This window comes from Salminus brasiliensis, chromosome 22 (assembly GCF_030463535.1).
Source record: "Salminus brasiliensis chromosome 22, fSalBra1.hap2, whole genome shotgun sequence".
NCBI lineage: Eukaryota > Metazoa > Chordata > Actinopteri > Characiformes > Bryconidae > Salminus > Salminus brasiliensis.
Window position 1 is genome coordinate 1,783,827 of NC_132899.1, and position 15,982 is coordinate 1,799,808.

Consider the following 15,982-nt stretch of genomic DNA (forward strand, 5'->3'; position numbering starts at 1 on the left):
GGACGTCCTTTAAACAGAAAGCTGGTCTCACACTTTTCCTTCTGCAGAAACAGCAGAACTGAAGGAAGCGCTGATAAAGCTCAGCTCTGGGAGTGAAGCTGAAGGCCACACATTTCTCTCCCTTGAGAGCCTGAATCTGTGTTTTTTAAAGAAAATGGGTCATTTTTAGATACATGCAGCTCTTCATACTGAGGAAGACTCTCTGATGAAGGTGAAGCTGTGTGCTGAAGGGCTGACAACTTGCATAACGTAACCTAGCATAGCCTAGCTTTGTTCTTAGCACTATTCATTTGCATTACATTACATTCAGGGCCTTTAGCAGATGCTCTTCTGCAGCGGGACTTACAGAAGTACTAGCGTACTCAACCCCTACTGAACTGTTCAATGGAAAATATGATCAAAAACAAGAATATTGTAATCAATTTTTGATCATTATTATAATAATGATAACTATTAATTTTTAAAAAAATATTTTTTAATTTATTTATTTGTACTGTAACAAAGACTGGTACACAAGACAGTTAGACATGATATGAGGGAAGTTAAGAAAGAAAAGAGAGAGGGGGGAGAACAAAATAAATAAATAAAATAATAAATAAATAAATAAATAAATACAGACAGACAAAAAATAAAAATAAAATATAAATAATATAAATAATAAAATAATAAATTAAATACTAATAAAGTATCACTAGTAAAGTAATAAAAGTAATTAATAATTAATAAAAGTAATAAAATAATTAAAATACTAAATAAGTATTGTGCTTTAAATAGCATAACAATGCAATATCCAAACTCAATGAGAAAAATTTAATTATTATTATTATTATGAATATTACTAAAATTATTCGTATTATTTTGTCCATGAAAACAGACATACATACCTGCACAGCACAGATGGGACAGACGATATTGGAGACAGCGAGACCACCCCCGTTCACAGAGGTGCCCCCCTCCCCTCCATACTGTCTCTCCTTCCTTGCCTAGTCCAGTTCATTTTTGAGGGAGCATCGATTGGACAGAAGAGATGGTAAAGGCTGGTCAGTTAGTGTTAGCTTTATAGCTTAGCATGGAAGCCAGCTCGCATCCCTGTGTTTAGCTTCCTCTAGACTCCTCTAGACTTAGGGGGTTAGCCTAAGTCTAAGTCCTGCTGCTTAAATGTGTCTGGACCTTTCAGTCCAGATCTCAGTAAAGTCTCACATTCTGCTCAGATCTGCTACAGAATACACCAGTCCGCACCCAGGACCGTTTCAGGGCTCGTTTGGGGGAATAGACTTCAGTGCCTGGGGAGCAGAGAGGGTGAAGGGCCTTGCTCAAGGGCCCAACAGTAGCAGCTTGCTGAGCCCGGAAAGGACTGAACTGTTAAGCAGTTAAGTCCTCATTTCACAAACAACAGAACACTGAAGATCTGAGATACAGGCAAACACCAAAACCCAGCGAGCAGAAAGAGCTGCAAGAACCTCCAACATCCTGGTAGAACTCTCCAAACCAAAACCCAGAGCAAACCCAGGGGTACAAATACTTCCAGCCAACCTGAAACACCTGGGAAGGATAAGGAGGGGGCGGGGCTACAAAGGAGGTACATGTGGGAACTCTAAAGACTGGGGCGGGGCTAGGGCGGAGATGTAGACCCAAAGAAAAGAGGGTAGACACGAGGGAGGTAGGGGTAGCAGGTTATTAGCTCTTCACAAAAAACAAGAAATAGCTGGGACAGACAATTAGAGGGTGTGGCAAGAGGGCGGAGCCTGAAGCAGCAAAGCAAACCAAAACAAAAAGCACATGGCAGGGAAAGCATCAGTTAATCATCCATATGTGAACCTCTGGGATAGCAGACAGGGAACGTCCCAAATATCTCAGGAGCCTTCGTTTCTGAACTGAAAACCACAGACAGACAGACAGACAGGTAGACAGACAGGTAGACAGACAGGTAGACAGACAGCGCTGTACCGTGGAGTGTGCTGAGTTCAGTCAAACTGAGAGGAACTGAACCAGTCAGTCAATGAAGACAATCGATGTCTTTAAAGCGTTTAAGCTCAGCTGATTACGCTCTACAGCAGGCGGGTCAAAGGGTCGCCAGGTCCTGGGAGGCCACAGCTCTGCAGTGCTAGTGTGTCCATTCTTCTAATACACCCAGTTCCACTTCCAAAGGCCTGTGTGATGAGCTGTTGATGCCTAATGAGGCAGAGTGTTAAACGGTGTAGTGCCTGTGTAGGGCTGGAGTCTGACACCCCTGCTGTTCAGTGTTGGACTGATTTCTGGCGTCTCACCTCATTCAGTCACCAAGGAACCGTCTTATTTATCTCCCAAGAGGTTTACCTTTACTATGCTTTTACAACCAGCCATAACATTAAAACCAGTGGCAGGTGGATCTGCATATTAGTCAGTCAGTTCTTGAAGGTGATGAAGGTGCTCAAGCAGGAAAAATGGACAAGCGTAAGAATCTGAGACACTTTGACCAGAAGAACCAAACTGTGATGTTCTAGATAATGACTGGGTCAGAACATCTCCAGAACGTCAGCAGGCAGGTCTTGTGGGGTGTTGCCGGTGTGCAGTGGTCAGTACCTAATATCAACTGTGGAAGCATTTTTGCAGCAGGTTCAGTGGTTAGAGCTCCAGGCTGTTGATGAGAGGGTTGTGGGTTCGATACCCGGGGCTCGGCAAGCCGCCACTGTTGGGCGCTTGAGCAAGGCCCTTCACCCTGTCTGCTCCAAGAATGCTGAAGCAATGGCTGCCCACCGCTCACGGTCACTGTGTAGGTGTGTGTTCACTGTGGAAATTAAAGGGTTAAAGGTGGAGGCCAAATTCCATCTGTGTCCAACATTACTGAGGAATATGGTTCTAAAGGAGGTTTTCTTTGAATCTGAAGAACTATTTTAGACTTTTGTGTTTTTTATAGAACCGGATAGAACCTTCACTGAAGAACCGCTGAAGAATTCAACATGGTTGAATATCATTAAAGTAAATTCTGCTTGATGAATTTTTTTTCAAGCAAATTTTTGAGAGATGAACAAGGAAAAGCAGGAGAACCCAGGCTGAAAGACGCCGGCTGCTTGTTTGGATGTCCTCTGTTCAGCTTCCACAGCTGCAGTTATGTAGGCAGTACAGGACAAAGGATTTTTCATGGTAATGAAAAGCAGTGCCACCCTCAGTAGAAGCACAACAACAAACAGACAACAAATAAATAAACATAAACAAGTAAGAATTGAGTTATTTACAGACGACACCAGAATTGCTTTGGTTATTTCAAATCCAGGCAGGAGAAGACAGTATTAATAATTCATGAGAAACACCAGTGAACATAAAAATATGTATATACCCACACCCATCAGCCATAACATTAGTACCACTGACAGGTGAAGCGAAGAACATTGATGATGCTTCTCCGGTCTCCTGCAGTGAGTGAAGAACAGTCAGTTTCTGAAGGTGATGAAGCAGGAAAAATGGACAAGCGTAAGAATCTGAGACACTTTGACAAGAAGAACCAAACTGTGATGTTCTAGATAATGACTGGGTCAGAACATCTCCAGAACATCAGCAAGCAGGTCTTGTGGGGTGTTCTTACCGGTATGCAGTGGTCAGTACCTACCAAAAGTGCTCCAAGGAAGGACAACCGGTAAACCAGTGACAGGGACAAGGGTGCCCAAGGCTCTCACTGATGCTCATGGAGGCTCCACCCACCTCACAACTTACAGGACTTACAGGATCTGCTGCTACCAGTAGTCTTGGTGCCAGAGACCACAGCAGGACACCTTCAGAGGTCTTGTAGAGTCCATGTCTCAACGGGTCAGGCATGGTGATACAAGGGAGAACTATATAATATTAATAAGGTGTTTTTAATGTTATGGCTAATTCAAGACTACCGTCACACTGTATGTGTGTTATTACAGAACAGTAATCCCTGTTTTCTATATGAGGCACAGACGAGAGTGTGAGAGCTCTGTTACTTATTCATGTTCACCAGTGTGTGTGTGTGTGTGTGTGTGTGTGTGTGTGTGTGTGTTCTCTGAGTGTATCTAACAGAGTTTCTTATACGAGACATATACACAGATCAAAGGCCGGATGTGTGTTACGTTCCTGTCTCCCTGTCATGCGTGGTAAGATTGATGGAGTGTGAGGAGTGTGTGCTGGAGCTTTTTTTGTCCACACACACACACACACACACACACACACACACACACACACACACTGCAGCTTGTTATTCACACACTGTCATTTTGCAGTCGCAGAAGCAGAGAGAGCAACAGTGTGTGTGTGTGTGTGTGTGTGTGTGTGTGTGTGTAGTTGACAGTTGCTGAAGTTTGCAGGTTATACATTCAATTAAACTCGCTTTTCAACTCAAGAGCTGCCATCAGTCTTCATATCGCAACCTGTCTGCACGCTTATAAGAGCTGCTCTTACAGCACTCTGTGAATGCTTGCGTACAAACGTTTGTGTGTCTGTGTGTGTGTGTGTGTGTGTGTGTGTGTGTAATATACAGTGTGTTCAATATTCTAACACTATACACTGACAGAATCTATAAACTATATATCACCATGCACTTTATTCTTACACCGTACTCCATTTACAGTTACATTCTAATACTATACACTATATCCTTAAACTGTGTACTACATTCTAATATTATACACTACATCCTTAAACTGTGTACTACATTCTAATACTATACACTATATCCTTAAACTGTGTACTACATTCTAATACTATACACTATATCCTTAAACTGTGTACTACATTCTAATACTATACACTACATCCTTAAACTGTGTACTACATTCTAATACTATACACTACATCCTTAAACTGTGTACTACATTCTAATACTATACACTATATCCTTAAACTGTGTACTACATTCTAATACTATACACTACATCCTTAAACTGTGTACTACATTCTAATACTATACACTACATCCTTAAACTGTGTACTACATTCTAATACTATACACTATATCCTTAAACTGTGTACTACATTCTAATACTATACACTATATCCTTAAACTGTGTACTACATTCTAATACTATACACTACATCCTTAAACTGTGTACTACATTCTAATACTATACACTATATCCTTAAACTGTGTACTACATTCTAATACTATACACTATATCCTTAAAGTGTACTACATTCTAATACTATACACTATATCCTTAAACTGTGTATGGCATTCTAATATTATACACTATATCCTTAAAGTGTACTACATTCTAATATTATACACTATATCCTTAAAGTGTACTACATTCTAATATTATACACTATATCCTTAAACTGTGTACTACATTCTAATACTATACACTATATCCTTAAACTGTGTATGGCATTCTAATATTATACACTATATCCTTAAACTGTGTACTACATTCTAATACTATACACTATATCCTTAAACTGTGTACTACATTCTAATACTATACACTATATCCTTAAACTGTGTACTACATTCTAATACTATACACTATATCCTTAAACTGTGTACTACATTCTACTATACACTATATCCTTAAAGTGTACTACATTCTAACATTATACACTATATCCTTAAACTGTGCACTACATTCTAATACTATACACTATATCCTTAAAGTGTACTACATTCTAACATTATACACTATATCCTTAAACTGTGCACTACATTCTAATACTATACACTATATCCTTAAACTGTGCACTACATTCTAATACTATACACTATATCTTTAAACTGTGCACTACATTCTACTATACACTATATCCTTAAACTGTGCACTACATTCTAATACTATACACTATATCCTTAAAGTGTACTACATTCTAACATTATACACTATATCCTTAAACTGTGTACCACATTCTAACATTATACACTATATCCTTAAACTGTGCACTATATTCTAACAGTATACACTATATCCATAAACTGTGCACTACATTCTAATATTATACACTATATTTCTAAACTATTTACTACATTCTAACATTATACACTATATCCTTAAACTGTGTACTACATTTTAACATTATAACACTACATCCTTAAAGTGTACTACATTCTAACATTATACACTATATCCTTAAACTGTGTACTACATTTTAACATTATAACACTACATCCTTAAAGTGTACCACATTCTAACATTATACACTATATCCTTAAACTGTGTACTACATACTAAAACTACACACTATATACTTAAAATGTGTACTACATTGTAACATTATACACTATATCCTTTAACCGTGAAACTCTTAAATACTTACACTATAAACTACATTAATGCACTATACACTACATTCTTCTATGGTGTACTACAGCCCTACACCATACACTATATTATATAGTGTACTATATTCTAATACAAATATATACACAATTCTTAAACTATACACTATTGTCTTAACCGGTTTCCTACATTCTTACACTATACACTACATGTTTAAACTCTATACTATATTCAAATAAATATGCACAAAATTCTTACATTATACATTATGTATTGCTTTATACACTTTTACACTGTACAGTTTGTAATAGCAATTACACTATACACTTCATACTATATTCTTACACTATACATGGTGTCCTAAATCTTATATATCCTAACTTACAGTTAAAATTTGCCTTTTTTAAAAGGTCTGCTGCCACTGAGTGGCACTGTTAAAGCTTTCCTTATTTCAACGTACTTCAGTGAGGTTTGAAAGGACACTGTTTATTTCTTATTGTAGTGCAGGAATCAAGTTGTGGCAAAATAAGGGGGCCAATAATTTTATTATGGTACTATGGACCCCAGCGTGACTTGCCTCACTCATTTACACTTCTAGTAGCTCTACCACTGTTAAACACACTGCCTGCATTAAACTTTACTACAGCAGCACTTGGGCTGAATGGAGCTTATTTTCCAATACCTTTCTAATAGTGTTCTTGAATTAGTTGTTAAAAGTCCTATCAGAAAGTCTCGGTCAGATCGATGATGTGTTTTTACAGCGCAGAATAGTTCACAGCCCTGCTCTTATAATGATGGATGGCGCTGTCCTCCTAAACTGAACACATAAAAAACAGGTCTAAGAAGAAGGCCCAGTGTTCCTACCAGTCATCTCATTAGCTATTCAGATCACCCAGTCTCCGTGGAGTCTCTATAGGGACTTAATTATCTCCACACGTCCAAATTACAATTACGCTGATGTTACAGGTACAAACATCTATTAGTCTGAATCAAAGAGCAGCTTGCAGCTTCCTTTCTGCACAGGTTTTCTTCTGAAGCCCCTCAATAAGCCCCCATGTTTTCATTCTCCCGCTCCGTCACTCTTCTGTCAGGCAGGAGACGGGTTGCTGTCCTCCGGGCAGCTGCACAGCGATGGCATTCATCTCTCTGTTCTTTACCTCAGATGAATGAAACACCCAAGGTTATACAAGGCACTCTCGCTCTATCTGTCTCTCTCACTCTCTCCCTCTATCTCTCTGTATCTGATGCACGCATAAACACTCTCTCATCTGTGGATACACACACACTTCAAACATCGTTTGATATCTCCAGACTGCCGATCTCCAGCTGAAGGAGTGCTGGGATGATAGAGATGTCTTAGACTGTTGTATATGCCGGCAGTATGGAAGCTGCCAAGAGCGTTTACTCTGAGTGTAGACTTACTCACGGAGAAACTCTGTGTACTACATTCTTACACTGTACAGTAAATCTGTAGGGTGTAAATAAATAAAACATGGACTGATATGAGTGTATATGGTATTGTATTGAAGGCATGAATGGGTAAATATAGTACGGATGAGTATGGTTGGTATTTGTGAGAGTGGGTGAGTATGGGTGGGTACAGAATATAAGGAAGGGTATGAATGAGTATGGATCATATAGATGGGTATCAATAGGTATGGGTGGGTATGGGTGGGTATAGATGGTAAAAGGGGTGTGGGTGGTTATAGATACTAAGAATGGGTATGGATGAATTGGGATAGGTATGGGTGGGTATGGATGTGTATAAGTGGGTATAAATGGTAAAAGGGTATGGATGGTTGTGGGTGGGTATGGATGGTTCTTGATGGGTATGGATGGTTCTGGGTGGGTATGGGTGGGTATAGATGGCTAAGAATGAGTATGGATGCTATAAATGGGTATGGTTTGGTATAGATGCTAAGGAGGGGTAAAGATGTGTATAGGTGGGTACGGGTGGGTATAGATGCTAAGGAGGGGTATGGATGGGTTTGAATGGGTATGGGTGGGTATAGATGGCTATAGATGGGTATGGATGGTATAGATGCTAAAGAGGGGTATAGATGGGTTTGAATGGGTATGGGTGGTTATATATGCTAAGGAGGAGTATGGATGGGTTTGGATAGATGGGTATAGATGGGTATGGATGGTATAGATGCTAAAGAGGGGTATAGATGGGTTTGAATGGGTATGGGTGGGTTATAGATTGGTATGGTGGGTGTGGTTAGGTATAGATACTAAGGAGGGGTATTGATGGTTTGGATGGTATCAGTGGGTATATAAATAGTAAATATAAATAGGTAAAGAAGGAAGGTAGGAGATGGTATGGATGTGTATAGGAGCGTATAGATGGGTATGGGTTAGGGGCAGGTATCAGTGTGTATGGCTGGGTATGAATGGACACACCTTTAGATTATCCTCTTTTTCTTCTTAATATTACACAACCCTCCACATCGCCCCCACCCCCCCACCCCCCCCCACCCCCCCATCTCAATCACACTCATCAGCCACTGTTGGAAACTGGCTAATGAAAGCTCTTTCCATTAACCAGCAGAAGCACTGATTTTTGTTCTGTATCAGCTTCATTAGGTGACCCTAGGGGACGTTCATGTCTGAGCGTGCCCGTGCCTGTGTGTGTGTGTATGTATGTGTGCTGTGATAGAGTGAGGGAGGAGTTTCACACACACACACATACACACACATACACACACACACACACACATACACACACACACACACACACGGTTGTGTAAACTTGAATTAGGTTTTAAAGGCCGCAGTGAAAAACTCCATCAGTCCGGTAAACAACACACTAACACACGAGACTTTCCCCCCTCTCCACTGTTTCCATGGCAACACCTATTTTCCAGTCCTATCTTTAATGAAAAGGTAATGAGAGGAGCGTAGCATCCCCAACTTCATTAGCCCCAGCGGCCTGTGGATGGGCAGTATCCAGGGCCGGTCATTTACTGGAACGGGACAGAACTCTGTATTATAAAACACCATCAAATCTAACGAGGCCAAAGACGGAGGCACTTTACGCTTCCCTGAACTGCATCTCTCAGGGCTGGTCGCCTTTATGATCAGGTGCAGCTTTCCATCTCCATCTTCATCTGGATGCAGAAAGCTCAGCATTTAGCTCATCTTCCCTCCATCAGAGATTCACCAACTGGTCATAATATAGAGGAAAGGTATAAATGAAGAGAAAGGATAGGCTCAGTGAAGGGTCTGCTAGGGTCTGCTCCGTCCTCCCCGACAGACAGTATGGTCCTGCCCAGTTACCCAGGGGGTTAGCTCCACCCCTGCCTTCTTGTACAGCAGGATCTGAGGGTCCAGAAGATTTTCAGCTTCACCTCATTAACGATACTTTGTACTATATATATATATATATATATGAATATAATTATTTATGATTGTTATTATTTCTTATTTTCTTGTAGATTTTTTTTAAGACACTAAATTTTCTTTTCTTTTGTAGTTTGTAACTCGTCTTTGGGACTTTGGACCTTTGCAGCTTATTATAAACAACAAAAATACAATTATATTTTTCATTATTTTAGAGCTAGAGGTGATGATGCACAGTAAAAATATCCTTATTTTATAGAAAATAAAGTTGTTCTTTTATTGTATACAAAACATATGCTTTTTGAATAAAACTGGACTAATGAACCTGTTTGAAATCAGGAAGATGTAAACTCAATAACTGGTCTGAAACAATTCTAATGATTGACTGATAAACTAAAGAAATACCACATCTTTAGTTTATACTATAAAAGTATATCCTGTAAAATAAATCCTAATTTTATGGAAAATAAAGTAGATTTTTATCTAATTGCATACAAAAACATTCTCTGTAATTATCAATCCAACTGTTATTTTTAATATGCCAATAATTACAAATTACATTTATTTCTTATTTTAAAAAATACTTTATTATTTCTTTTTTTTTAGTATTTTCTGCTGTCTTACATTGCAAGGAAATGTAAGTAAAACTACAATAATGATCTGTCATTAAACATGCAGATAAAAATATATAGTTTTTTTGTCCGAACAAATTTACAGAAACTTTCATTGAAGTTAATAGGATTTATATTATATTAATACAAATATCATAATCAAACAGCTAAAACACTAAGGGTTCAGCAGCAAACATATACAGCTTTCCTATTGGCTCCAGACAGCATGTATTTACATACAGGGAATGTCCTCCAGTCACTGACACTCACTGCCTGTGTGTTGTCGTTTCCCCAGGGCTACCGTCTCTTAGATGGGCTTGTATGTGTGATGCAATGGTTGACTGGCTGGTCTTGGTGCCGTCGGCTGTAAGCTACCAGTTTCCTGTGTTGGTGAGTGTGACTGTGTGCTGGCAGTGTGCCAGCGTTCACTCTCATTCACAGGGTTATTCTGCCAGTGTTTAACATATTTTTAAGCACCGCCCCTTTACTGAAGAGTTCATTTGTAATAATTTAGGAGGAATCTGTAAAATAAACTTTAATAAAATTCTCTGTATATTTATTGTTTTTTCACTGAATTACAAAATTTGGATATTTGACTTTTTCGCAGGTTTGTTTTGCAGCCGTTTCAGCCAGTCGTTTGACTGTTTTTTAAGTTGAGAAACAGCCAATAGGTCAAAATCCAGTTGGCATTATGCCTGAAAGCTGTTGTTTTCCTTGTGTAGAAACAAACTGAACTTAAAGATCTCCTCAGACATTCATTCTGTAATTCAGCTGTTTAAACTGGTCATTTTGTAGAGGCTGACCTTCTGACCTCTTACAGTCTGAGACCTTCATGGGTCAGATTTACACAAGGAAGTTCTGCCTGCCAGACATATTTGTAATTTTCAATTATTCAGATAAATCTGAGTAAAAATGGAGGAAAAACAGAATCAAACTAGGAGTAAAAAATAGAGCTAGAGGAAATAATACACCAGAAAGCCGTAACTTTCCCTCAGTAGAAACAAACAGAACTTTTACATTAATCTCCTTTAATCTTTAATCCAGTAAAATTAGACATTCATTCTTTAACTCTGATAATGATACAACTATATTTGTTCTGTTTTGTTAGTTTCTCAATTTTTACATCAATAAATATTATATATATTATATAAGAGAATTATGAATTAGAGAATTAATATTATTATGTTCTGAAGGTTATGAAGGCCTCACACTGACTAATCTGCTCAGTGGAGATGGAGATCTGCACAGTGGGGATCTGCTCAGTGGGGGTGGAGATTTGCTCAGTGGAGATCTGCTCAGTGGGGGTGGAGATTTGCTCAGTGGAGATCTGCTCAGTGGGGGTGGAGATTTGCTCAGTGGAGATCTGCTCAGTGGGGGTGGAGATTTGCTCAGTGGAGAAGGAGATCTGCTCAGTGGGGATCTGCTCAGTGGAGAAGGGGATCTGCTCCGTAGGGATGGAGATTTGCTCAGTGGAGAAGGGGATCTGCTCAGTAGGGATGGAGATCTGCTCAGTGGAGATCTGCTCAGTGGAGAAGGGGATCTGCTCAGTGGAGATCTGCTCAGTGGAGAAGGAGATCTGCTCAGTGGAGAAGGGGATCTGCTTAGTGGAGAAGGAGATCTGCTCAGTGGAGAAGGGGATCTGTTCATTGGAGAAGGGGATCTGTTCATTGGAGAAGGGGATCTGTTCATTGAGGATAGGAGCAGCTCTCTCTCTCTCTCTCCCTTTCTTTTCATCTCTCTCTCTCTCTCTCTCTCTGCAGGCGTGTCTCTCTCTGTCCTTGACCTTGCAGTGAACTCGTCTCGCTGAGAAGCTGCTGCTGTTAAGATGCAGATCTACCAGCATCATCAGCACACACACACACACACACACACACACACACATTCAGAGGCCTGAACAAATGAATACACAGCTAATATCACTGTGTGTGTGAATGGTGGAGATATGATTGCTCCAGGGCTTCTCTTTCTCTCTCTCTCTCCTTCTAAACTAAAGGACACTCGCTCTTTCTTTCTCTCCACATGGATTTATGACCTCTATTAGATAAAAACAAGAGGTGTGTGTGGGCATGTGTGTGTGTGTGTGTGTGTGTGTGTGTGTGTGTGCTAAACAGCAGGTGCAGATGTAGAGAAGCAGGTGGGAAACCAAAACACCTGGAACGACTGAACACACACACACACACACACACACAGCCACTCCACTCAAGATGATTAGCTTTGTTTCCACTGGAGCGCAGCGAGAAACACGATCTACAACTTAATTAGAGTGTAGAACACAGCTCTCTCGCTCTCTCTTCTCCTCTCTCTCTCTCTGTATATAAATATATACTGTATACACCAATCAGCCATTACATTAGCACCACTGACAGCTGAAGGGATGAAGCATGAAGCAGGAGATGAAGCAGGAAAAATGGACAAGCGTAAGAACCTGAGACTCATTGACAAGAACCAAACTGTGATGTTCTAGATAATGACTGGGTCAGAACATCTCCAGAACACCAGCAAGCAGGTCTTGTGGGGTGTTTGGTGTGGGGTGGTTGGTGTGGCGCAACAGATAACACCACTACTTGCCACTGAGCTACCACGCCATGTGGGAGCCTGGGGTTCGAGTCCCGGTCTGGGTGACTATGCTGAGCTATACCAATAAGAGTCCTTGGGCAAGACTCCTAACACTACATTGGCCCTCCTCTGTAATATGAGTAACCATGTAAGTCGCTCTGGATAAGAGCGTCAGCTAAATGCCATAAATGTAAATGTAAATGTGTTTCAGTGGTATGCAGTGGTCAGAACCTTGGATCATGGGCGCTCCAAGCTCACTGATGCTCATGGAGGCTCCGCCCACCTCCCAACTTACAGGACTTAAAGGTTCTGCTGCTGATGTTAGTCTTGGGAGTCCAAGCCTCGACGAGTCAGAGAGAAGGGATTTAACTGTAGATATCATAATGGATTGGGCCTTTTCCTAACTGTACGTCTGTCGGACATAGTACCGCCCACCCCTCAAATTGTAACCAGACCCCCTAGAACAGAATCCAGGCTGCAGCACTAACACCAACACTGCTAATCCCTCCTCCTCACCCGTATTCCTCTCTCTGAGCTGATTCCCATGCAGCGTACATTGTCCTCTGATTACATGAACATGGAGCATTCTGGATTCAGCTCATGAAACAGTGGATGAATAATGGGGCTCCTGCTTTCAGCAAATCATTTAATCACTGCACGCCTTCCACCGCCGCGCTCCTCTTCAAGGTCACGCTGTTATTCATGTTGTAAAGTATGCTAATGTGCTACATCTTAGGGGAGAACGCACACAAAACACTCACAAATGGGCTAACACAGCGCAACTCTACACAAAACACACAATCAGAGAACCCAGCAGACCCCGACACCCAGGCGGGTATACCCCCGACTGCACTCTACATGAAAGAGCAAACACACCACGGCCTGCCTACACATCGCTAATCAACATCAGAGGTGGTGTTTAAACATGAAGCAGCACAGTCACAACATAGAACACCCAGAGAACCCAGAGAACCTAAAGCACCTGGAGCACCATCAGGGCATCCAGAGCACACAGAGCAATAGAGCAGCCAGAGATTACAATGTACCCGGAACCATATAAGAGCATTCAGAGAACCTAGAGAACCTAAAGCACCCAGAGAACTTGGAGCTGTACTAGGGCATCCACGGTATGGGGCACCCACAGTATGGAAGAGCAACCAGAGCCCCCCAGAGAACTCAGAGAACCTAAAGTTCTCTATAACTAAGCCCTCTAGAGCACCCAGAGCACCCAGAGTCAGATAAGTGCACCCAGATGCATATCAGAGCACCCAGATGTGTATCAGTGCACCCAGATGTGTATCAGAGCACCCAGATGTGTATCAGTGCACACAGATGTGTATCAGAGCACCCAGATGTGTATCAGAGCACCCAGATGTGTATCAGTGCACCCGGATGCATATCAGAGCACCCAGATGTGTATCAGTGCACCCAGATGTGTATCAGAGCACCCAGATGTGTATCAGAGCACCCAGATGCATATCAGAGCACCCAGATGCATATCAGAGCACCCAGATGTGTATCAGTGCACCCAGATGTGTATCAGAGCACCCAGATGTGTATCAGAGCACCCAGATGCATATCAGAGCACCCGGATGCATATCAGAGCACCCAGATGTGTATCAGTGCACCCAGATGTGTATCAGAGCACCCAGATGCATGTCAGCGAACCCAGATGTGTATCAGAGCACCCAGATGCATGTCAGCGAACCCAGATGTGTATCAGTGCACCCAGATGTGTATCAGTGCACCCAGATGTGTATCAGAGCACCCAGATGCATATCAGAGCACCCAGATGTGTATCAGTGCACCCAGATGTGTATCAGAGCACCCAGATGCATGTCAGCGAACCCAGATGTGTATCAGTGCACCCAGATGTGTATCAGTGCACCCAGATGTGTATCAGAGCACCCAGATGCATATCAGAGCACCCGGATGCATATCAGAGCACCCGGATGCATATCAGAGCACCCAGATGTGTATCAGCGCACAGAGCAGTAACAGAGCACCCAGCGCCGTATCAGACTGAGCAGCTGTGATTCTGAGGGGCCGTGTGGAAATGAGGACATCACAGAACATTATTAAATACAATAAAACATCTCTGAGTTACCCTCCCCAACTACACACCACACACACACACACACACACACACACACACCACCACCACCTCCACACACAAGGTGTGTGGACACAAGGTGGGAAGGACACAGAGAAGGAGAGAGTGAAAAGTGAGGAAAGAGGGGGAGGGAGCAGAATAGGCATGGTGAAGAGTGTGTGTGTGTGTGTGTGTGTGTGTGTGTGTGTGTGTGTGTGTGTGTCCTGTGCCATTACCTGCTGTTGAGGAACCAGAAATTAGGAGCACAAAAGGATAAACCACACAATACAAAAGTGCACAAGTCGCACATCATCACAGACAGACAGGTACATAGATAATATGGACAAAAGTATTGGGACACCTGCTTATTCACTTCTACTTCTTCTACTACTTATATTCCAAAAGTACTGGATGGAGCTCCACCACCATCATTCCAGAGAACACAGCTCTTCCACTGCTCCACAGCTCCTCAATGCTGGGGGGCTTTATACCCCTCTAGCCCACGCCTGGCATTAGGCAGCATGGAGCCGATAGGGTCATGATGTTGATCTGCTCCAGAGAGTCCTATTCTATTGGCAGTACTTCTTCTCTACAGGGACTAGACAAGCTGTGTGTGTGTATTTGTACATCTGTGTCAGCAATGGGTGCAGCTTAAAGTAGCTGAATGCATTGATTTGCAGGGGTGTCTGCAAACATTTGGACATGTACTCTAGATAAATAGGCAGACAGACAGATATGTAGGTGAATAGACAGATAAATAACCTGGAGGAAAAGCTTATAGGAATGTGGGGATGAATGGATCAGTGTGTGGTCTTTGTGAATCTCAGTGTAACTCCATAACTACTTTAAGTTGCACCCATTGCTGCTGGTACAGATGTGCAAATGTACACACACAGCTTGTCTAGTCCCTGTAGAGAAGAAGTACTGCCAATAGAATAGGACTCTCTGGAGCAGATCAACATCATGACCCTATTGGCTCCATGCTGCCTAATAATGCCAGGCGTGAGCTAGAGGGGTATAAAGCCCCCCAGCATTGAGGAGCTGTGGAGCAGTGGAAGAACTGTGTTCTCTGGAATGATGGTGGTGGAGCTCCATCTAGTACTTTTGGATGGGATGAGTTGGGGATGATGAGGTGGGGTGATGATCATCATCCATCATACTGACCTCACTAACGC